Raw genomic sequence first — 6,097 nt, 5'->3', positions numbered from 1 at the left:
TTTCACAGAGAAGGGATGTCATAGATATTTGTTTTCCTCTGTCTGACATTATTCCCTTAGTACAATAATCTCTAAGTCCATGCAATGCTGCAAATGGCATTATTTCATTCTTTTTTACGGCTGAGTAATGTTCTGTTGTATTTATGTGTGTATGTGCATATATGTACCACATCTTCTTTATCCATTCATCTGTCGACAGACACTTAGGTCACTTCCATGTGTTGGCTATTGTAAATAGTGCTCTGTGAACACTGGAGTGCATGTTTCTTTTTAAATTAGTTTTTGTCTTTTGTGGATATATGCCCAGGGGTGGGATTGGTGGGTCATATGGCAAGTCTATTTTTAGTTTTTAAAGGCCTCTCCACTCTGTTCTCCATAGTGGCTGCACCAATTTACATCCCCACCAACAATGGAGGAGGGTTCCTTTTTATCCACACCCTCTCCAGCACTCCCTTGTAGCTCAGTCGGTAAAGAATCTGCCTGCAGTGCAGGAGACCTGGGTTTGATCCCTGGGTCAGGAAGATCCCCTGGAGAAGGAAATGGCTACACACTCCAGCATTCTTGCCTGGAAAAATCCCATGGACAGAGGAACCTGGTGGGCTGCAGGGGGCTCCATGAGACTGAGCGACTAACCCTTACCACTCCATTACTTACTATTTGTAGACTTTTTGATGATAGCCATTCTAACCAATGAGAGATGATAGCATATTATAGTTTTGATTTGCATTTCTCTAATAATTAGGAACACTGAGCATCTTTCCATGTGCCTGTCAGCTATCTGTATATCTTCTTTAGAGAAATGTTTATTTAGGTCTTCTGCCAATTTACTATTGGGCTGTTTTTTTAGTATTGAGCTGCATGAGCTGTTAATATATCTTGGACATTAAGCCCTTGTCAGTTGCATGCTTGCAAATATTTTCTCCCAGTCCATAAGTTGTCATTTCGTTTTGTTTAGCTGTCTCCTTTCTTTCATTTACCAGCAGTTTAAACTTCACCTTTTTGGAGAGACTTTCCCAGGCATGCAACTATAGTAGTCACCCAAATGCTCCCAATTACATAATCCTAATCTTCTCCAAAATGCATCACTCCCTGGGTCCCCCACTGGAATGCAGTGCCATTGAAACAAGAACAGTCAGGGTAAAGACTGGTGGCTCAGGGGTTAGGCTATGTGCTCCCAATGCAGGGGGCATGGGGTTCAATCCCTGGTTGGGGAACTAATGTCCCCATGCTGCAAAATGAGGTCTAAAAGAAAAAAAAAAATTACTACTTGCCATAAACAAAAGCAGTCAAAACTGCTCCTGTCCTCATGGAACTTGTAGTCTGGTGGATGGAGTAAAATAAAAAAGTAAATAATACAGCATATTAGATAGAATATGGTAAATGCTGGAGAGTAAGCAAGAAAGAGTGATAGGGGGTTGTGTGTGTGTGTTTCGGGAGGGTGTCTACAAGTTTAAATACGGTGGTCAGGAAGGGCCTCACCGAGCACTGACACTGACTTTTAAGGAGGTAAAGGACATCACAAGGAGAGGTTCTGATCTGGGAGAGTGACAGCGCATGGGTGTGGTCAGGACAGAGTAAGGGAGGAGGAACATGGTAGGAAGTGAGGTCAGAGCGCACGGGGTGGGGCCAGATCATGACGTGTAATGGACTTGCACTCAAAGAATGAGCAAAAGGTAGTGGAAGGTTTGAGAGAGGAGTAACATTGTTTGGATCGTGTGTTGTCATGGCCTTTCTGGCTGTTGTGTTGAGAACAGACTGTAGGGGGAAGGGCAAAAGCTGGGAGATCAATGAAGAAGCTATTGTAATAACCCAAGAAAAGAGGTGGGACTTCCGTGTATTATATCTCTTCTTTGCGTTTAGAAGGGACCTGAAAGGCAAATACTACAAAGCTCTTTGTATACTGGTGTTCCTCACCACTGTGCATTGTCATGGTGGGCACTGAGGATATATTCCTTGATTTTTAAAGATATAAAAAACATAGTTCACTGAACAAAACAAGGATCAAAGAAGTTTTTTTAAGAGTAAATGTTTTGGATTTGCACACCTTTTAGTCCAACATTACGGCACCAACCCAGGATTTCTGGCCCTTTCACAGTCCCATGTCAAGCTTCAGCCGTGTTGGCCTCTTGGAGACCCCATGGCTGTAGCCCACCAGTCTCCTCTGTTCATGGGATTTTTCAGGCAAGAACACTGAAGTGGGTTGCCATGCCTTCCTAGATCTTCCCGACCCAGGGATCGAACCCGCGTCTCCTGCACTGTGGGCAGATGTTTTTTTACTGCTAAGCCACTGCTGTTTAGTCGCTCAGTCGTGTCCGACGCTTTGCAACCCCATGGACTAGAGCAGCCAGGCTTCCTTGTCCTTCACTATCTCCAGGACTTTGCTCAAACTCATGTCCATTGAGTGAGTGATTCCATCCAACCATCTCATCCTCTGTCTCCCCCTTCTCCTCCTGCCCTCAATCGTTCCCAGCATTAGGGTCTTTTCCAGTGAGTCAGCTCTTTGCATCAGATGGCCAAAGCCACTGGGGAAACCTATTTACACAGTCCCATTTATACCTAAATTCCATTTACCAAAGAAATGGAGCATTGATCTATATTTATTTCAACTTTGTGGAGAAAGGTAATCAACCCAGGCAAAGTTGTGAAGACATTCAATTGCTCCTCACTTTATCAACAATCTGTCCTTTTAACCTAACATTTAGAGTGTCAACTTCATGCAAAGCATTATAACACTTGGCATTGGGGAATATACAGGACAATTTCCTCCTCTCGATTTAAATCTGTGTTGAATAGATCGAACAAGGCTAAGTACAAATTCCAGGTAGTGTGTGTTAAAGGTTAAATTCAACTACTGAAGTTGAATCCTGAAAAGTGAAGCAAACTTGGAAAATGAATAGGAAGAGAGAAACGTAATAGGGAATTAGAATGCAAGTCCAATGGTATGGAGTATGTAATGAATTTCTCAATTTAAATAAAAAATAATAAAGCCCAAAGATTCAGAGCAGAAAGTCCAAAGCAGGGACAGCAAAACCTGCCTTTCAAAGGAAACCTGGATAAAAGTCAAGCAGAGACAAGTAGGTAGATAAGAACTTCATGATCCCTATCAGAAAGCAAAGTGGACCACGTGTTCAAGGTAGCTTACGTAACTTTGTACCTGTCGCTGACGTCTCTTTATTTTTTTTTTTAAATATTATTTTATTAGTTGGAGGCCAATCACTTTATAACATTTCAGTGGGTTTTGTCATACATTGACATGAATCAGCCATAGAGTTACACGTATTCCCCATCCCGATCCCCCCTCCCACCTCCCTCCCCACCCGACTCCTCAGGGTCCTCCCAGTGCACCAGGCAAGAGCACCTGACTCATGCATCCCACCTGGGCTGGTGGTCCGTTTCACCATAGATAGTATACATGCTGTTCTTTCAAAACATCCCACCCTCACGTTCTCCCCCAGAGTTCAAAAGTCTGTTCTGTACTTCTGTGTCTCTTTTTCTGTTTTGCATATAGGGTTATCGCCACCATCTATCTAAATTCCGTATATATGTGTTAGTATACTGTAATGTTCTTTATCTTTCTGGCTTACTTCACTCTGTATAATGGGCTCCAGTTTCATCCATCTCATTAGAACTGATTCAAATGAATTCTTTTTAACGGCTGAGTAATATTCCATGGTGTATATGTACCACAGCTTCCTTATCCATTCATCTGTTGATGGGCATCTGGGTTGCTTCCATGTCCTGGCTATTATAAACAGTGCTGCGATGAACATTGGGGTGCACGTGTCTCTTTCAGATCTGGATTCCTCAGTGTGTATGCCTAGAAGTGGTATTGCTGGGTCATATGGCAGTTCTATTTCCAGTTTTTTAAGAAATCTCCACACTGTTTTCCATAGTGGCTGTACTAGTTTGCATTCCCACCAACAGTGTAAGAGGGTTCCCTTTTCTCCACACCCTCTCCAGCATTTATTGCTTGTAGACTTTTGGATAGCAGCCATCCTGACTGGCGTGTAATGGTACCTCATTGTGGTTTTGATTTGCATTTCTCTGATGATGAGTGATGTTGAGCATCTTTTCATGTGTTTGTTAGCCATCTGTATGTCTTCTTTGGAGAAATGTCTGTTTAGTTCTTTGGCCCATTTTTTGATTGGGTCGTTTATTTTTCTGGAATTGAGCTTCAGGAGTTGCTTGTATATTTTTGAGATTAATCCTTTGTCTGTTTCCTCATTTGTTATTATTTTCTCCCAATCTGAGGGCTGTCTTTTCACCTTACTTATAGTTTCCTTTGTTGTGCAAAAGCTTTTAATTTTCATTAGGTCCCATTTGTTTATTTTTGCTTTTATTTCCAATATTCTGGGAGGTGGGTCATAGAAGATCTTGCTGTGATTTATGTCAGAGAGTGTTTTGCCTATGTTCTCCTCTAGGAGTTTTATAGTTTCTGGTCTTACATTTAGATCTTTAATCCATTTTGAGTTTATTTTTGTGTATGGTGTTAGAAAGTATTCTAGTTTCATTCTTTTACAAGTGGTTGACCAGTTTTCCCAGCACCACTTGTTAAAGAGATTGTCTTTTTTCCATTGTATATCCTTGCCTCCTTTGTCAAAGATGAGGTGTCCATAGGTTCGTGGATTTATCTCTGGGCTTTCTATTCTGTTCCATTGATCTATATTTCTGTCTTTGTGCCAGTACCATACTGTCTTGATGACTGTGGCTTTGTAGTAGAGTCTGAAGTCAGGCAGGTTGATTCAATAAAAGCTATATATGACAAACCCACAGCAAGCATCACCCTCAATGGTGAAAAATTGAAAGCATTTCCTCTGAAATCAGGAACAAGACAAGGATGCCCACTCTCACCACTACTATTCAACATAGTGTTGGAAGTTTTGGCCACAGCAATCAGAGCAGAAAAAGACATAAAAGGAATCCAGATAGGAAAAGAAGAAGTGAAACTCTCGCTCTTTGCAGATGACATGATCCTCTACATAGAAAACCCTAAAGACTCTTCCAGAAAATTACTAGAGCTAATCAATGAATATAGTAAAGTTGCAGGATATAAAATTAACACACAGAAATCCCTTGCATTCCTATACACTAACAATGAAAAAACAGAAAGAGAAATTAAGGAAACAATACCATTCACCATTGCAACAAAAAGAATAAAATACTTAGGAGTATATCTACCTAAAGAAACAAAAGACCTATACATAGAAAACTATAAAACACTGATGAAAGAAATCAAAGAGGACACAAACAGATGGAGAAACATACCGTGTTCATGGATTGGAAGAATCAATATTGTCAAAATGGCTATTCTACCCAAAGCAATCTATAGATTCAATGCAATCCCTATCAAGCTACCAACGGTATTTTTCACAGAACTAGAAAAAATAATTTCACAATTTGTATGGAAATACAAAAAACCTCGAATAGCTGACGTCTCTTTAAAGCCAGCAGGTCAAACTGGCAGTCAGTATGGGCCCTGGACAGTAAAGTTGGTTATTTCTGAACACCTACCGTGCTCAGAATTGGGCTTTGTACTGCTGAGATATTCGTCAGGGAAGTCCTGATAAAACTAAGAAAACGGCAACACAAAACTAGCGGAGAAGCCGCAGTGACTTAGGTCCAAGTTAGAGTAAATGTTTGGCGGCTCCAGACTGGACGAAGTCCAGCTACACTGAACCCATTTCCCCATCATTTTACTTACACCCGAAGGTGTGGCCCAAAACAGGGTGCTTCCAAATCAGGTTATCTTTCTTTGCACTGGCTGGACTCTGACCCCAGGCAGACAAGGAAGCAAATCTAGAAAAATAAATACCTGGCACCTAGCCGGTTGACCCGCGCGACCAGGGAAGGTCAGAAACGCCCCCAGCCCCGCCCCGTCCGCGTAGAGGGGGCCCTCCCGGGCCCAGGGGGGCCTGTGCGCGTCCACACCGGCGCTGGAGGCCGGGGACGAGCGGGCGGAGGGAGCAGGTGGTCTCCCCTCTCTTCCGCACTTCCCGGCCCGTCAGTCCCGACTGCAGGAAAGAGTCTGGGCATTTTGGAAACACACTCTGCCCCTCCCTCTCTGCTCGTCCAGCAGCAAGCCGGTCGCGCTCCGCGT

The sequence above is a fragment of the Muntiacus reevesi genome, chromosome 2 (genome assembly GCF_963930625.1).
Source record: "Muntiacus reevesi chromosome 2, mMunRee1.1, whole genome shotgun sequence".
NCBI lineage: Eukaryota > Metazoa > Chordata > Mammalia > Artiodactyla > Cervidae > Muntiacus > Muntiacus reevesi.
Note: the sequence above shows the minus strand (reverse complement) of the source record.